The sequence below is a fragment of the Equus asinus genome, chromosome 21 (assembly GCF_041296235.1).
Source record: "Equus asinus isolate D_3611 breed Donkey chromosome 21, EquAss-T2T_v2, whole genome shotgun sequence".
Taxonomy (NCBI): Eukaryota; Metazoa; Chordata; class Mammalia; order Perissodactyla; family Equidae; genus Equus; species Equus asinus.
Window position 1 is genome coordinate 51,054,192 of NC_091810.1, and position 16,289 is coordinate 51,070,480.

General features: G+C 43.0%; 1 protein-coding gene across 6 annotated transcripts in view; it reads left to right on the forward strand.

Moving 5' to 3' along the window:
- Window positions 1–3,159: 3,159 nt before the first annotated feature.
- Window positions 3,160–16,289, forward strand: part of SCAP (SREBF chaperone) — an 80,512-nt gene continuing 67,382 nt past the window's right edge. For 2 of the 6 annotated variants that reach the window (XM_014828823.3, XM_014828824.3), the window contains exon 1: window positions 3,160–3,372. The gene's annotated coding sequence lies outside the window, so the exon portion shown is untranslated. Of the gene's footprint in view, window positions 3,373–4,623; window positions 4,722–16,289 lie in introns of those variants that run through there. The other 4 variants (XM_070493416.1, XM_070493417.1, XM_070493419.1 and 1 more) reach the window with 3 other exon arrangements.

Genomic DNA, 16,289 nt, shown 5'->3' on the forward strand with positions numbered 1-16,289 from the left:
GTTGGAGATTTTAAATGTTTTTAGTGATTGTATCATGGCTATTAGAATGGCTACTGTTTATTGGAATGTAGACATTTTACGTGTGTTCACACTGATTTAATTTTTTTGAATACTACAGAGGTCGATGTTCTTGGTTGTGTCTTCGAACCTGACTCCTAAGTCGAGGTTCCCTGAGGTTAAGTTAATTTTCCTGGCCACAGAGCAGCTGAATCAAAATCAGGATTCAAATCCAAGGAGTCTGGCCTTGAAGCAGTCCTTCCCACTTTATCATGTTGCCAGCTGCTGTCACTATTGCTTAATTCATACTGATCATCATTATTAGTGCAAGCGATTTCAAAGACAGACTGTATTATTATGAAACATCCTTATCTGTGTCCATGACAAGCCGAAGCAGCTGGGCCTTGAGCAGGAACCCAGAGTCCTGGGCCCAGACTGTGCCACCCGGTTAGTTATCAGAGTGACCGTGGGCAAATCTCTCCTCTTGAAGAAGCTTTTTTCATTTGTGAAATAGGCCCAGCCCCTATTTTTCAAGATTGTCATGAGGATTGGCCCAGACTGCAAGTTCAAGTACTTGGAATTAACACTTCTTAAAGATTTCTAAGCTCCATTTAGTTTTTAAAAATTTTGAATTTATCATTCCCATGGGGAGCAATCTGTAGTAAGGTTGAGCTTTAGCTAGAGCTATGTGGAGCTGTTCTACCTGAATTATGTTTAAAAACTAAAATCAGGTACCTGCAACTTACCTGGAAATGCATAATAAGTAAGATGATTGGCAGGTGGATAAAGGGATAGATTTTTTTAAAAGCTAGATATGAGATACTAAGTGAAACGTTAACAGTTGTAGAATCTAGGATATATAGTTGTTAACTGCATGGTTCTTTCAACTTTTCCCTCTTTTCATAATGTTGGAAGGGAAGCCCTAAAATCATGGCCACTGATTGGGGGGTGTTCTGTAGCAGTTTTCCCAGGGGCCCTGGAGCCTCTGCTCCCCCACAGGGTCTCGCTTGGTTCTCAGGCAGTGGAGGATTCTCGGCTGTGCTGCAAGCACAGAAGTTCTTAGCTAAGTGCTTGTCAGTTTTGGGGGCTTTTGTGTTTGGAGGAAAGCGTCTAGACCTTGCAAAGGGTCAGTCCGCTGCAGACACAGGTTTGGTGGTGTGGTCGGGTAGGGGAGGGGTGGTGAGTGAGGGGAGTGACAGCAGTCCCCAAAAGACAGTCTGGCTATTAAGTCCCCACTGTGGAGGTTGTGAAAAGCCAGGCTCCTGGTCCTCTCTGAAGAGAAGGCTCTGGTCCAGTGGGTCTAGGGTAGGGCTCAGGAAGACTCGGTTTAACTTTAAATATTCCCCAGATGATTCTGCTGGGAGGCAAGTTTGGAACCACATTCTTTGTAGGAACTTGGCAGTAAAAGAAGGGATTGGGACTCTGTCGTGCAGGCTCATGGTAGGTTCACTCAGAAAACTAAAAAACTGCATAGACTTTATATTTGCTCAAAGGAATGAGGCAATGGAGAGACAGGGAGGAACTCGTGACAGAGAAGTGAGATCATTTTTGCCCAAGATTTCTCAGGGGCTGGATGATGGCATTTCAAGAGATCGATGAGGATGGGTAAGGGATGTAAGACTTCCCCATACTGCTCTGTTGTTGCCTTTCTCTAAAAATAACAAAAAAGAGAGTAAGAATTCTCATCTAAAGCCAAAAGCCGACCTTGAATACATGGCATGATCTTTTTTTTGAGGAAGATTAGCCCTGAGCTAACATCTGCTGCCAATCCTCCTCTTTTTGCTAAGGAAGACTGGCGCTGAGCTAACATCCATGCCCATCTTCCTCTACTTTATGTGTGGGACGCCTGCCACAGCATGGCTTGCCAAGCAGTGCCATGTCCCCACCAGGGGTCTGAACCTGCCCCCCCCCCCACCCCCCCCCCCCCCCCCCCCCCCCCCCCCCGTCCACAAAGCAGAATGTGCACACTTAAGTGCTGGGCCACCAGGCCGACCCCCAGGGCATAATCTTAAAGGTCACTTGGGCCAAGGCCAGTTGTCCTCATTATTATTTAATTTCACTGTGACAATAGTGTGGTAGGCAGGAAGGGAGGCAAGACATTGGCGGCCTTGGAGAGGTGGTCTAGAGTCCAGTGGGAACAAGGTTGAGGGAGGGGGTTACATTCTAAAGGAGGCCCAGGAAGGACAAGGCGGCTGGAGCTGCCTGAAGGGCCACCTCTAACTTTTGCCTTGCATTGTGGCTATACTGCACTTTAAAGCAAACCCAGCGCCGCAGCGCTTGAGGGCAGGAGCAGGGTTTGCCCTATGCAGGTAGCCCGGCTTGGTGCCGGTGAGCTGAGCGGCTGCGCAGGCCTAGGGCAGCAGGGTGGGGCGGGGCTGATCTCCGACTCTCGAGACCCGGGTACCCGAAGGCGTGGGGTGGTGTGATCAAGGTCGGCAGTCGCAAAGGGCAGCATCCCGGGATGGGCCAGCGCCCCAGCGCGGGGGAAGCCTCCCCTTCCCCTTATGTGGGACCCAATAACAAGACCGACCTCGGGGTTTTCGGGAAGGCGGGATGAGAAGTGTGCAAAGTGCTCAGCTCAGCACCCGACACGAGTAACCGCTCTGTGGATGTTGCTCTTGCTGTTACAACAAATACACATTCTATGTAGAAAATGGCTAAATGTCAATCAGCAAATGGAAAACACCCAACACCATGCTCTTCCACCCAGAGATATCCACTGACCACACCTCAGCGTCACCCCGGACCCCTCTCCTGGGATTGTTTTTAACAAAAATGAGTTCATACTCTACAACTCATTTTGAACCATCTTTCAAGAACTTTCAACTTCAGTAAGTATTCGTAAAACTAATCCTTTTAAAAGCCTGTAGGGAAACTCATTTTATGCACGTAAGTTATTCGACCCATCTGCATTTGTTGTCTCTGGGCTGCTTTAAATTTTTCGTTGTTATAAAACAAGGAACATGAGAATCTTGTGCATGTTCTTGATAATTATCCGGAACCCGTGGTCAAAAGCCCTGGTGCGGTCCTTAGGGCCCTATCGCGTCTTCACGCCCCGCCTCGGCCGCCCGGCTCTGCCCTGCACCGCCGCCTTTTCCTCCCCTAGGGTTGTGTGACTGGCTTCCGACAGGGGGCAAACGCGAGCCCGGGCGGGGCTCGACTACGCATGCGCGCGCCGCTGGGAGCACGTGCGGACGGCGGTGGGGGTGGGAGGGGAAAGGTAGGAGGTGAGAGGTGAAGGGGTGGAGAGCTGCGCGGGCGCCGGGCGTCCAGGAGAGAGGGGGCGGGCGCCACGCACCGGACTGCGGCCCGGGAGCGCGCACGCCGCGCCGTGCCGCCGCCGCCGGAGCCTGGGAGCTGCTGCTGCTGCCACAGGTACCGCCGCGGATCCGGTCTCGGGCCTCCTGCCGCGCGGCCTGGGAGTTCCGGCATGGGGGCCGCCGGGGGCGCGGGCGCGCAGGCGTGGGCGCTGTCCAGCAGCCGCATGGGCCGGGCTGGGCCGGAGACGGAGACGGCAGCCCGGAGACGGGACCAGGCCGCCGCGTCCCCACCCCCACCGCGCGCCCACCCCTGGCCCGGGGTGACCTCTGCTTGGAGAGGGGGCCGCGCCGTTATGCCCACTGGCCCCGCCGTCACCTGGGAAGCTGTCGGTTCTAGAACCTGCTTTTGGGCTGTCTGGGTTTTCCAGGGTGCGGGCGAGAACATGCTGTCCGCTCCTGCCTCTTAGGGAAGATCTAATTGAGAGGCAACGCATAGCTTCTTTGGGTTTTGTTTGGTTTCTACTTTTCTCTTTTGCTCAAACCCTTACTTTGCTCACTCGTGTTGTCTCTGTTTACTTCTGGGTGGGTGTATTACCTTAGTATATCGTACAGGATTATAATGTCACGATAGCATTAGTTGCAGGGAGCCCTGGATCCAGACTGAATCGCAGAAAGGGGTCCAGGTGGAAATGCTCTTGGCTGAAGGGGGCACTGAGTCCCTGTGGGGGAACTAATTCCCCCGAGTTTGGGCCACCTACCGCCCCACGTTCTATGGTGACAGAGCTGTGTGACTAAACTCTTTCTGAGGATTTTGTAATAATTCTTGTGAAGAGGACATATAGTTTAGGTGTTAGGTGTTTTACACATTGGCAGCATTCCCACTGGGCCCATGATTTAAAAAACACAAAATATGTATAAATATATTTCCATATTAATTTTTTTGGTAATAGCTTGAAATTGAAAGAATTACTTTTCATTTATTATGAACTAATTTGGTGTTTGAGAGCTCTCTTTTCTTTTGCTGTTGTGGCAGAAACAACCCCTCTCCAGAGGTCTCTGTGTTCTTTATAATCACCCCCACCCCAATCATCTAGATTAGTTTGCTGTTGTGAGGTGGGTCAAAAGTCTACTCCTAGTTTATGAGTAGAAAATGGAGGCATAAATATTGTGCCTTGCCTGAGGTCATATATGAGCAAGAACACCGTCTAGTGGGCAGCAGACCGTACCTGTGGAGTTCAGTACACATGCATTTATTAACACTTGGCAGTAGACTTTAGGGATGCTTACTCTCTTAGTATCTAGCCATGCACGTGACTGTGTCCCAAGGACCCTGGAATGACACTTGGCTTTATGTGCTCTTTGCTTACCCTCGCTTTGGTGGCCATTTGCTGGCCACTAGTGGTAGTTTTACTGGCTCTGACGGGTGCTACATATATGGTTTGTGTCATCACTCACAAGGAACAGGTGAGAAGACTGCCCCTCATGGAGAAACTAGGTTCTCAGGATTGCCCAGCTTAGAAGTGGTGGATCAGGCCTTTACACCAGATGTGCCTGACTGTACCACCTGAGCTACTTCCACTGTAACTTGGTCCCTTCCTGAGTTGGCTGATGACTCAAAGTCCAGGGGACTTCTTTTGCCACCTGAAGTAATAATTCTGGGTAGAATATTTGTTGAGCACTTGTGCTGTCTAGGTCCTGTGCTAGGTGCTGTAATAATAGCTTATCTCACTTCATCATCGTAATGACCAGGCAAGATGATACTGTTATCACCCCCTTTACTGGTGAGTTTTAGAGATGTTATCTGACTGGCCCTGGGTCACCTAGTGAGTTAGAGGCAGAGCCCAGGCGTAAACCCAGGTTTGTCTGACAACAGAGTCCATGCTTTGTGCTGTTCTTGTATTTGCTGGCTTCACGGGTCGTCTGCGTTGCGCATTGCCAGGTGAGAGGTAACAGAAGAAGGTGATAGAGGTGAAGGGAGGAGCCTGTGTCGTGGACTTGGTGATGGAACTCAGGAAGGAGACAGCAGTTTGGCCACTGCATTTGACAGCTTCCACCTGAGTGGTCAGGGGCACTGCTGGAGAGTAGTTGCAGGGTTGCATACATCAGCTTTGCAGTGGAGTCCAAGAGGGGAGGGTGCAAGCATCAAGGGTGCATGTGGGTCTCGGGGGAAAAAAAATTAAAACTGACCTTCGTGTTTATTTCAGCCTTACTTCATTTTTATTATGTAGTTTATAATGTGCACTATATTATCACAGTAGTACATATATAATTTATACATAAATATGCATATATTGGGGATGTATACTCAGATTTTTGTTGTTGGGGATTCATAATGAAAAACATTTGGTAACCACTGGTTATTTGATATTTAGTGGTTTCTGAATGCGTAAGTTGTGTAAGGCATTGTGCTAACCATTTGTTCCTGAGTTGAAAGTCTAGTGAAGTTCACTGTAATTCCACATAATCAGAAAGAATGGCATTTCATATTAATAACCAGTTATAAATTATTTAAAAAATTGCAGTCACGAGTAGGAAAGAGGATCTGACATTTCTACAGTCTTCATGTCACAGATATAGCACTGAGCTTAAGTTTGAAGCTATAGTGACTGATATAGCCTTTTAGAAGTTAAATTTTATTGAACCTCTTCTATTTTAAAGACGTTAATTTCAGTTGGAAGTCAGACTACACAAATATGGTAGTTGTAATAATTGTATTTGTGCCATTCCCCAACTTTAGAGTATTTTCAAGACATCTAAATGTTGAAATTTCAACTGTTTTGATTCCTTATCATTTTTTTTTAAAAGATTGGCGCCTGAGCTATCAACTATTGCCAATCTTTTTTTTTTTTCCCTGTTTTTTTCTCCCCAAGTCTCCCCGGTACATAGTTGTATATTTTAGTTATGGGTCCATCTAGTTGTGGCATGTGGGATGCCGCCTCAGCATGGCCTGATGAGCGGTGCCATGTCCGCGCCCAGGATCTGAACCAGCGAAACCCTGGACCGCTGAAGCGGAGTGTGCGAACTTAACCACTCGGCCATGGGGCCAGCCCCTCCTTATCACTTTTTACAAGCTAGATTTGATTTTTTTTTTTTAGTTCATTCCACTGCAGTGGTTGGTACATTATCTCAAAATGAGCAGTTTCAGAATTCTACCTAATTTGAAAAATATCTTGTCACCTTCCAGCTTATCATTTTACTATTCCATTGATTAGTATTTGTTCAGGAAGTAGGTTAGAATAACAGAATGGGTTTTGAGCAAGAAATATATTTTCCTAACTAGGGAAGCTATTTTTATCTAGGTGAGATATCATTACTTCATAGTAGTGGTTCTCAAACTTTAGTGTAAATTAAAATCACCTGGAGGGCTTGTTTTACTGGAGTTGCTGATTCTGTAGGTCAGAGGTAGGCCCTGGAATTTGACTTTCAAACAAGTTACCAGGTGCAGATACCGCTGGCCTGGGGAGCCATACTTTGAGAGCCATGGCTCCATACTTAGGCACCTAAAACCAGAGCACGATGCCAGTGTTTATATGTTTTGTGCAGAATCCCATCAGCATCAGTCAGTCTTATACTTTAGGTTTTTTTCTTTTCAGTGAGGAAGATTGGCACTGAGCTAACATCTGTTGCCAGTCGTCTTCTATTTTTTGTTTATGGGATGCCGGCACAGCATGACTTGACGAGTGATGTGTAGGTCCCTGCCTGGGATTTGAACCTGCAAACCCAGGGCTGCCAAAGAGGAACATGTGAACTTAATCACTGTGCCACTGGGCTGGCCCTGAGTTGGTTTTTTTTTTTTAATACAAGTCATCCTCAGTTAAGAAAAATTAATTAGCAAGCACACACATACATACACATGTATGTATTAAATAGTTTCTAATAGTTTAAATAGTCTCTCATCCTGGTGGTAACCACTAGCTGGCTTCTTAGGCTTCTTGCTCATTCTCTTCTCTCTCCGTATATATAATGGGATCATACCTTTTTGTATCCATTTTCTATGTTATTGTGTGACCATCTTTCATGTAAAAAACTGTTGTACAACATTTTTGGTGGTTTTTTTTTTTTTGAGGAAGATTAGTCCTGACCTGACATCTGCCGCCACCCCTCCTCTTTTTGCTGAGAAAGATTGGCCCCGAGCTAACATCCATGCCCATCTTCCTCTATTTTTTTTGTATGTGAGACACCTGCCACAGCAGGGGTTGACAAGCGGTGTGTAGGTCCACTCCCAGGATCCGAACTGGCAAACCTTGTGCCGCTGAAGTGGAACCTGTGAACTTAACCTCTGTACCACTGAGCTGGCCCCTATGTTTGGTTTTTTAAAACATAAAATCTCACTTATTTTTATGTTTTCCAATAACTTTCTCCTTTGCGCAGCCTCATCCAATCCACCTTGCTGCATTTGGCTGTGGGCTTGGGTTGCACCTTTCAGAAAACTGAACTAGCACTCAGAAAGTCTCCAGTCACAGTCTCTCCAGCAATCTTTAGTAACTCTCCCAACTCTCATGATCTGCCTTAAGCTGGCCCTCCTAACCCTTCTTCCCTCTACCAGCTCATGTTTATGCCACCTCAGCTCCCTGGGGTGACTAGGTCTCTTCTCTCTGGGTTGAGCCCTGGCTGGGTTTGACGTTCATTTGGATTTGTCACCCCAGTGACAGTGACTGTTAAAAACATCAAGACCTGTCTTTAGCAGGGAGCGGAGAATATTGTATATCATATTCTTGTCAGGAAGGATGATCTTGAGTTCTTGACCTCCCAAAGCCATCCCAAGCTCAACTGTGAGAAGGAACATCCATGGGCCTGTACTGGATGGTGCTTCAATGCACCCATTCTAGGCAGTATTTTGTCTTTGGGTGAAGCTGGACCAATTCTGGCCGCTCTTCCGGTTACTCTTTACTAAATTTAGCTTTGCATGGCCCCATCAGCTTGCATTGAAATCTATACAAAAAGTCTCCAAGAAAATCTGTGAGGCCAATTAGAAATTCCCTTCAGGTCCAGTGCCTCTCTTTTGAGCCACTGTTTGATTTTGTCTAAAGTATACTGTGAACTGTATCAGTAATGTTTCCCTCTTTGCCTTGGCCACTAGGGAGCTCAGAGTCCAGCTTGTATTCAGAATCCTTTTGCTTGTTCTTTCTATATTAACCTTCCTTCTGGCTTATAACATTGTTTTTAATGGCTAGATATTTTGCTCTTTGTCTCAGATTTTACTGTAAAATATATAGCACATTTCATCCGTATTCTAAACATTACTATGATTATATACTTATAGCCAAATCTTTGTTCTTAGCCTTATTTCCTTTTTTTAAATCAAAGTCATATTGGTTTATAGCATTATGTAAATTTCAGGTGCATATCGTTATATTTTGACTTATGTATAGACTGCATCATGCTCACCACCAAAAGTGGTTGCCATCTATCACCATACACATGTGCCCCTTTACTCCTTTTGTCCTTCCCCTGTCCCGTTCCCCTCTGTAACCACCAATCTGTTCTGTGTGTCTGTGTATTTGTTTATCTTCCACATATGAGTAAAGTCATGTGGTAATTGTCTTTCTCCGGCTGACTTATTTTGCTTAGCATAGTACCCTCAAGGTTTGTCCATGATGTCAAAAATGGCAAGATTTCATCTTTCTTTATGGCTGTGTAATATTCAGTTGTGTGTATATACCACATCATCTTTATACATTCATCCGTTGATGGGCACTTATGTTGCACTGATATTGTGAATAATGCTGCAGTGAACATTAGAGGTGCGTATATCTTTTCGAATTAGTGTTTTTAGTTCTTTGGATAAATACCCAGTAGTGGAATAGCTGGATCATATGGTATTTCTATTTTTAATTTTTGAGAAATCTCCATACTGTTTTCTGCAGTGACTGCCCCAGTTCACATTCCTATCAGCAGTGTATGAGGCTTCCTTTTTCTCCATGTTCCTTTTATTTTTTTTGTATAGTTGAATCTCTCTGAGTCCTGCCTTCCCCTGTGCCTTCCTGTGTACTCGTTCTTTCTTTTGCTGTTCAATTTTTTTATTATGGTAGATACATGTGTCAGAATTTCCTTCCTTTTAAGGCTGGATAATATTCCATGGTATAATATACCAAATTCGTTTATCCATTCATCCATTCATGGACATTTGGGTTGTTTCCACCTTCTGACTATTGTGAATAATGCTGTTATGAACATGGGTGTACAAGTATTTGTTTGAGTCTCTGTTTTCAATTCTTTTGGGTAAATAGAGAAGTGGAATTGCTACATCATATGGTAATTCTATGAATAACTTTTTAGGAACCACCATACTGTTTTCCACAGAGGCTGTGCCATTTTAACTTCTCACCAGCAATGCACAAGCATTCCAATTTCTCCATGTCCTTGCCAACACTTGTTCTTTTCTTTTTTTCTTTATTTTTCCAAGGAAGATTAGCCCTGAGCTAACATCTACCACCAATCCTTCTCTTCTTTTGCTGAGGAAGATTGGCCCTGAGCTAACATCTGTGTCCATCTTCCTCTACTTTGTATGTGGGATGCCTGCCACAGCATGGCTTGGTGAGCAGTACTAGGTCTGCACCCAGGATCCGAACTGGCGAACCCCTGGGCCATTGAAGTGGAATGTGCAAACTTAACCGCTGAGCCACAGGGCTGGCCCCTTTGTCTTTTTGATAGTAGTTATCTTAATGGATGTGAGGTAGTATCTCATTGTAGTGGTTTATTTATTTACTTTTTTATTGCTGTATTTTATTCAGGTCTTAATAATTTATAACATCATGAAATTCCAGTTGAACGTTATTGTTTGTCAGTCACCATATAAACATGCCCGTTTACCCCTTATGCCTACCTCCCAACCCCCTTCCCCTCTGGTAACCACTAATCTGTTCTCTTTGTTCATGTGTTAGTTTGTCTTCCACATATGAGCGAAATCTTATGGTGTTTGTCTTTCTCTATCTGGCTTATTTCACTTAACGTAATACCCCCAAGGTCCATCCATGTTGTCGTGAATGGGGCGATTTTGTCTTTCTTTTATGGCTGAGTAGTATTCCGTTGTATATATATGTCACATCTTCTTTATCCATTCATCAGTCGATGGGCACTTGGGTTGCTTTCACTTCTTGGCTATTGTGAATAATGCTGCAATGAACAAAGGGGTGCGTAAGTCTCCTTGAACTATTGATTTCAAGTTGTTTGGATAAATACCCAGTAGTGGGATAGCTGGATTATATGGTGTTTCTATTTTTAACTTTTTGAGAAATCTTCATACTGTTTTCCATAGTGGCTGCACCAGTTTGCATTCCCACCAGCAGCGTGTGAGGGTTCCATTTCCTCCACATCCTCTCCAGAATGTTATTTTTTGTCTTGGTGTTTATAGCCATTCTAACAGGTATAAGGTGATAATCTTAGTGTAGTTTTGATTTGCATTTCCCTGATGATTAGTGATGTTGAACATCTTTTCATGTGCCTACTGGCCATCTGTATATCTTTGGAAGAATGTCTGTTCGTATCCTCTCCTTGTTTTTTGATTGAGTTTTTTTTTTGTTGTTGTTGAGTTGTGTGAGTTCTTTATGTACTTTGGAGATTAACCCCTTGTTGGATATATGATTGCAAATATTTTCTCTCAGTTGGTGGGTTGTCTTTTTGTTTTATTCCTGATTTCCTTTGCCTTGCAGAAGCTCTTTAGCCTGATGTAGTCCCACTTGTTTATTTTTTCTTTTGTTTCCCTTGCTTGAGTAGACTTGGTATTTGAAAAGATCCTTCTAAGACCAATGTCAGAGAGTGTACCGCCTATAATTTCTTCTGTGAGTTTTATGGTTTCACGTCTTACCTTCAAGTCTGTGATCCATTTTGAGTTAACTTTTGTGTATGGCGAAAGATTATGGTCTACTTTCATTCTTTTGCATGTGGCTGTCCCTCTTTCCCAGCACCATTTATTGAAGACACTTTCCTTTCTCCATTGTATATTCTTAGCTCTTTTTTGCCTCATATGAATTTTAGGATTCTTTCTATTTCTTTTGTTGCCTCTGCTTTTGGTGTCATATTCAAGAAATCCTTGCCGAATCTAATATAATGAAACTTTCCCCCGATGTTATCTTTTAAGAATTTTATAGTTTTAACTCTTCATTTGGGTCTGCAATCCGTTTTGAGTTACTTTTTGTGTATAGTACAAGGTAAGGGTCCAACTTAACTCTTTCGTATGTGGCAGTCCAGTTTTATTAGCGCTATTTGTTGAAAAGATGGTCCCAGGGAGAAGGGCCCCAGGTGAACCTCATCTCTTTACTCTCTTCTTTGCCATTCTTCCTCTCACGAACAGCCCTTTTTGCACGTTTTGTGTTTGGAATGGAACCATCTCCCAAGAGACATATTAAAAGCTTTTTTTTCCCAAAAGATTTTATTTTTCCTTTTTCTCCCAAAGCCCCCTGGTATAGTTGTGTATTTTCAGTTTTGGATCCTTCTGGTTGTGGCATGTGGGATGCCACCTCAACATGGCCTGATGAGCGGTGCCATGTCTGCATCCAGGATCCGAACCAGCGAAACCCTGGGCTGCCGAAGCACTGCGTGTGAGCTTAACCACTCGGCCACGGGGCCGGCCCCTAAAAGCTTTTGAGATAGTAATAAAGTAGAGGCTCATCACACCTCCACTTTGGGTAAACTCTCCAGAACTCTCGTACTTTCCAGCAGACCATACTTCTGTCAGGAAACCAGGCAATGGGCATCCGTCCTCTGTGGCCTGGATGTGACCATGTGTGGCTGAGAGCAGGAGGCTGGTTCTGGCCATGTTCCTACCTGCACCTGCTGGGACTGAGGCTGAGGGCACCCTCCCCTGGGCCAAAGATCTTATCTTGTGAAAACAGGGCCTGCCCCATTGGACTCCCAGGTTGTTTCTAGCTTTAAAACAGATTCTTTGCCCACATTCATAGCAGTGGTCAGTTCAATCCCTTTGTTAGTCATTCCTGACCAGATCAAGAGGGAATAAGAATGTAGGTAGCTGGCATTGTGGAAGAAAATCTTTAGTAAGTTTGTTGATATTCAGTTATGAAGGTGAGCATCATGTACATGGTTATTTGTGATGACTATCGCAACCAATTAATTTAATTTGCTCTTCCTTCAATATGAGTGTTGCTGTGCCATCCCAACAATTATTCTAAATGTGGCAATAATCATCCCCGTGAATATGTGTGTTTTCAAGCCTCCACTTCTCTGAAATCAGCTTTCATTCGTTAACTGAAATCCCTGTCTTTTTTCAGTACTGTTAACTTGGTCTGCTGAAAATTCTTCCAGCTTATTTGGCTAATTTTGATGCTTAGAGAAGCAGAATTTCCTGTCCTGATCATTGGTCCACTTTGCAAAGCAGCTTTTAGGAAAACTTTCTTTCCCCCGAAGATTAATTGTTTGCACCAGTGGACTAGTTTAGCACAGGGAAGAGACTTACAGCGACTTTCCGCTGTGTACCAAACAAGGTACTGGATGCTCTAGGGAGCACAAAGGCAATTCAGCTGTGACCTTCTCCCGAGCGGGACTAGTCAATTAGGGGAGGCCGAGAGGCACAATGGACACAGGGCAGGGGGGAAATACACAGTTACAGAAACTTAAGACAAGGAGCCTGCTATTCCACAGAGCAGCTTTATTCATCATGTTTTAATTTTAGCTTTTCAGTGCAGTAATACATTCACGTGGCACAAAATTCAAAAGGTACGACAGAGTATACATGAGAAAGTTTCCCTTCTTTCTTGCCCATGGCCGTCAGATCCTCTCCCCAGAGGCAGCCAGTGTTACCAGTTCTGGAGTGTCCCTTCAGGGGTGCTCTGTGCCTAATACAAATACAAGAGTCTTTTCTTTTACATGAAAGTAGCACCCTATACTCCGTGCTTTTTTCTCTGTGATAGTTCATTATCAATACATAAGAGCTTTCTCATTGTCTTTACAACTGGATAATATTCCATTGGCAGGAGGTACCTTAAGTTAGTCAGAGCTTTATTGATGGATGTGTAAGGTGTTTTAAATTTTGCTAGTGCAGACAACACCGAGTAACCTTCTATATGCATCAGTCCACGTGTGGCCAAATGTATCTGTCCATCACTTACCAGAGGCAGGAGTGCTGGGTTGGTGAGTATGTGCTTTTGTAATTTTGATAGTTCTCACTAGATAAACCACCATAGAGGTTTTGTCCGCGTATGCTTCTCAGCTGTGTGTGGCAGTGCCTGTTTGTTCACACCCTCACCAGCACTGTGGTACCACACAGTTTCATCTTTGCCAATTTGATAGGTGAAAAAATAATTTGTTTAGATTTTCCCCCCCAAACTTCTAAGTTCAACCTACAGAAAAGTTAAAAGAATAATAGAATGAACGCTCATGTTATATCAGGGATAGTTTTAATTTGTTTCTCTCTTGTTGCAATAAGGTTGAAAGGCCATTTCTCTTTTCTGTGAAAAAGCTGTTTGTATTCTTTACCCAGTTTTCTTTTGGGCTTTGGTATTTTTTAAATTGATTTTGTAAAAATTGTTTATATATGAAAGAATTAGCACTTTGTCAGTCATATGAATGGCAGTTATATTTTTCCATATTGTTATTTATCTTACTTAGGATGGTTTTGTCATGAAAAAATTTTGGTTCTTACTCAGGTCATGTTTATTGACCTTTTAAGGCATCTGAGTTCTCTGTCATACCTAGAAAGATCCCTGAAGTAGAGGAATATGAAAATTATCTTCTGGTTTCTTAAAGCACATTTTATATTTCATTTTTTTTTTACCTTTAAATCTTTTATCCATGTGGAATTTATTTTGGTGTGAGGTGTGGGTCCAACTTAATTTCTTCCCAAATGGCCACCCATTTGTTGCAACACGTTTTATTGAACAATTCATCTTTCTCCCACTTGTTTAAATATTCTTTATCATTTACTGCATATGATGTACTTTGCCACATATCAGGTACATTTGGGTCTATTTCTGGACTTTCTATTCTATACATCAATTCATGTATTTACGCGTTAATACCACATCATTTTAATTACTCCAGCTTTATCGTTTTTTTTAAATATTTTATTTTTTTTTCCTTTTTCTCCCCAAAGCCCCCCAGTACATACTTGTATATTCTTCGTTGTGGGTCTTTCTAGTTGTGGCATGTGGGACGCTGCCTCAACGTGGTTTGATGAGCAGTGCCATGTCCGCGCCCAGGATTCGAACCAACGAAACACTGGGCCGCCTGCAGCGGAGCGCACGAACTTAACCACTCGGCCATGGGGCCAGCCCCCATCTGGCTTTATCGTTTTGATATTTGGTAAAAGTAATTCTCATTCATTACCTTTAATCTTCAGAACTTTTCTGGCTATTTTTGTTTTCCTGTATGAACTTTAAAATAAGTTTGTTTAGTTGAAAAAAGTCCTGTTTGTTTTTATTGGGACTGTGTTACATTTTTAGGTTACTGTAGGAAGAGTGACATTTTGGCGATATCTTCCCCACTAAGATGATTGCATGCCTTTCTCTTTGTTCAGGTCTTCTTTTATGTCCCTCAGAGTTTGAGAGATTTCTTGGCATTTCATGTTAAGTTTATTCTCAGATCTTTTTTCTTTGTTTGTTTTTGGGGTTATTGAAACAGTATATCTTCTACCTACTTGTTGATGATGTCTGTGAAGGCATTGATTTCTGTATATTAATTTTCACCACCTTACCTGATTGTTTTATCAACTGTAAAAGGTTTTCAATGGGTTCTCTTGGATTTTCTAGATATATAATAATATCTTCTTCAAATACTGATAATTTTATTACCTTTTATTTTCCAGTGGTATAGCTGTGTTTTCTTTCTGTTGCCTAAATTGTGATAGCTGGTATCTTCGCAACAGTAGTAAATAGTGGTTAAGTGCATAGCCTCATTTGGCCTCTGACTTTAGTGGGAATTCTTGTAATGTACGTAATTAGATGTGTGTATGGCCTTAATTTTAGCTTTGAGGTTGAGAAGGATGTAAATATGTAGTTGAAGTTTGTATCTTACTATATGTATTTTTTTTTTTTTAAGATTTTATTTTTTTCCTTTTTCTCCCGAAAGCCCCCAGGTACATAGTTGTGTATTCTTAGTTGTGGGTCCCTCTAGTTGTGGTATGTGGGATGCCACCTCAGCGTGGCTTGATGAGCGGTGCCATGTCCGCGCCCAGGATTCGAACCAACGAAATCCTGGGCCGCCTGCAGCGGAGCGCGCGAACTTTACCACTCAGCCACGGGGCCGGCCCTTACTATATGTATTTTAAATGTAAATCAGTATATAAATATTTGCTAAATGTCTGTCTATTCTTATTAAAGTTGTTTTATTTAATTTTTTTGGCTTTATTGAAGTATAATTGACAAGTAAAATTGTATATATATTTAAAGTATACAACATGATGATTTGACATATATATACTTTGTGAAATGATTACCACAATCAGGTTAATTAACATGTCCATCCCCTCACATAGTTACCTTTTTTGTATGTAGTGAGAATGCTTACAGCCTACAGGCATACCTCCTTTTTTTGCAGTTTGTTTTATTGTGCTTTGCAGATACTGTGTTTTTTACAAGACCCTCAACCAGCAAAAACATTACAACCTCCTGAAGGCTCCGATTATGGGTAACACTTTTTAACAATAAAGTATTTTTTAATTAAGATATGTATATATTTTTTTAGACATAATGCTCTTGCACTCTTAAGAGACTCCAGTATAGTGTAAACATAACTTTTATAAGCACTGGGAAACCACAAAGTTTGTTGACTTGTTTTATTGCGGTGTTCACTTTATTGTAGTGGTTGGAACTGAACCCGGAGTATCTTTGAGGTATGCTTGTATTCTCTTAGTGAATTTCAGGTACAACAGTATTATTCACTCCAGTCACCATGCTGTACATTAGACCCCCAGAGCTTATTCATCTTATAACTGAAGGCTTCTACCCTTTGACCAGCCATCTCCCCATCTCCCCTACCCTCTAGCCCCTGGTAATAGCCATTCTACTCTCTGTTTCTCTGAGTTTGACACTTTTTTTTGTTTTGTTTTGTTTTTTAAGATTCCACATATGAGTGAGATTA